Consider the following 2,607-nt stretch of genomic DNA (forward strand, 5'->3'; position numbering starts at 1 on the left):
AAGGCCTATTAGTGCACTAAAGGACTGCTAGGGCCAACTGCTTTCCAACCCAACTATCCCACTGGGTCTGTGCTTGGTGCCCCATTAGCCTTCTTCTTCTGGATTGTGAGGACCCTCCCCTCTACCACGTGGGCTCCTTCCCCCCAGCAGGTGCCCACATGGATGCTGGCAGCAGTACATGGCATGATGGGGCTGAAGAGGTTCTCTGGCATCTCTGGCTAGGAGTCCCTCCCCAGGTGCATCCCTCCATGGGGAAAGCTTTGCCAAGCCCTTGGACATGTCTGGAAGGCAGCCTGGGAGAGCAGTGTGTCAGAGAAGACGTCCATGGCACCAGGAAGGGTGCTGAAAGAGGGGCCTGGAAGGTTCCCAGAAGCATGGGAGAGGGCCTTTTCAGGGGAAGACAGCTGCCCTGCCTTCTCCCTTCCTTTCGCCTGCTTCCTCTTGAGCCCTCTCAAACACAGTGCCAGGGACCAGTACTTGAGGACACCAGTGATGGGGACTTGACTTGCAGCATGGGGAGCTTATATGGCAACTGTCAATCATCTGTCATAGGCCAAGAATGACACAGCCCTAGGCACAAGAATGCAATCAACCCATGACAAGCTGTTACACCCTGGAAGCTGGGGGATAAGCTGCTGCAGGAATGGAGACTCCCTGGAGTCTCTACAGGGTGTTTCCACTGAACAAGTCCTCAACGCTGGGGGAGCATGGCCTCTTCCAGTGAATGGAGGAACATCACGGAAGTGTGGTAGCCCTGTTCTCTGTGACCTGAGTGGCTGGAAGTGGCAACAGTTATGGTGGGTCTCCCTTTGCATAGTCATGTCTGCAGGGATGTCAGTCTTTGTAACATCTATCTCTTGTTGCCACCCCTGCCCCAAAGGGACTGCTCTAGGAGGAGAAGAGTCCTGGCTAGAAGATATGTCCCCCGAGGGACTGTCAAGATATGTGGTCCTGCAGAAGCTGGTGGGACATGCTGCACATGAGAGCAGCTGGGAACCTCCAGCTAGGGAAAGGACAATAGGTTGGGTCACTCCAGTGTGGACAAGGAGAAGGCACGGGTATGTTGTGCATCTGTGGTGAAGGTCCAGGAGCAGTGCTGTGCTGCTTGCAATGTGTCACACAGGGGAGTGCACATCTACAGTATGAGCATGGGAGAATGCACATGCACGCTTTGGGGCACAGGTACAATGCACATCTGGGGATGTGGGAGATTTGCAGTGCACATCTGTGATGAAAGGGAATGAAAAAGCACAACCGCAGTGCACGGCACAGGAATGGGCACATTTGCAGCGTGGGAGCATGGGAGAGCGCACACCTGGGGTACTGATTGTAGGAGCGCCACACTTATCTGTGGTCTGAGGTGCAGTGTCAGTACAGGGTGAGCATCTGCGGGCTGGAGCATGGAGGATGGCACATCTCTGACGTAGGGGCACAGCTGTGTATGTCTGGGTAGTGACAGGGGACTGCCCAGCTGTGTGGGGTGGGCAGAAGCAGTGCCACATCTGTAACAGTACTCAGCTGCAGTGCCCCACTGCAGTTGGCAGTAGCCAGCTGTGTGCAGACCATGGGAGCATCCAGCTGTGGCCAGGCAGACATGTGCTGGGCACACATCTGCAAAGACTGCAGTGCCATGTACAGCTGCATGCAAAGCAGAGGTAGAGTGCTCAGCTGCATGCAGGAACAAGGTCTATTGTTCCTGTGCAGTGCAATGCCCATTTCTTTGTGTGTGGTGACAGTTTTGGTAGCACTGGTCCTGATGTGGTGCTGTGCCCAGCCCTGGGCCACTGGGCCTGTTTCCAGCCCTGGCAGTGCAAGATCCAGCCTGTGCAGATGAGGCCAGTGCCTGCCCTGGAGGTGCAGTGTACAACCCCATGCCAGTGGTGCTGATCCTGGCACCAGTGCAGTGCCCAGCCTAGACAATGCTGGTGCTGACACCCACAGTGCAGTGTCTGGCCCCATGCTGGTAGTGTTGGTGCTGGCCCCAGTCCCAGGGCAATGGAGTAAAAAGCCCCAGGCCAGTATGGCTGGAGTTCCTGGAGCTGGTTCCACTGCCAGCTCAGAGCAGTGCCCAGCCCCACGCTGGGGATGGTGCCAGGCCCAGTGCAATGCAGGGTCCTAGGCAGATGGGGCCAGTCCTGGTGTTGGTCCCAGCAGTGCAGTGCTCATCTCCATGCCAAAGGTGCCGGTGCCAGTCCCAGGCCCAGTGCAGCATGCTAGTTCCAGTCACAGTGCAGTGCCCAGTCCTGTAAAGACAGAGCCAGTGCTGGTCCCAGTCCCCGTCCCAGTGCAGTGTGCAGCCCCCCGCCACTGCTGCTGGTCCCAACGTGTCGCAGTGCCCAGCCCCCTGCAGGTGCCAGTGCTGGCGGTGCGGGTGCTGGTCCCACCGTAGCGCAGAGACAAGCCCCGTGCCAGCGCCAGTCCCAGTGGGTGCCGGCTGGTGGTGCCAGCGCTGGCAGCGCGCTGCCCAGCCCGGTGCCAGCGGCGCCGGTCGCAGCCCCGCTGCGCTGCCCAGCCCTGCGGTAGTGCCGGCCCCAGCAGTGCAGAGCGCTGCTCCCGGCGGTGCCCAGGATCGCAGCAGGGGCGCGGGTCGCAGGCCCGGCGCGGTGG

Source organism: Apteryx rowi, unplaced genomic scaffold, assembly GCF_003343035.1.
Source record: "Apteryx rowi isolate R43461 unplaced genomic scaffold, aptRow1 scaffold_555, whole genome shotgun sequence".
Lineage (NCBI taxonomy): Eukaryota > Metazoa > Chordata > Aves > Apterygiformes > Apterygidae > Apteryx > Apteryx rowi.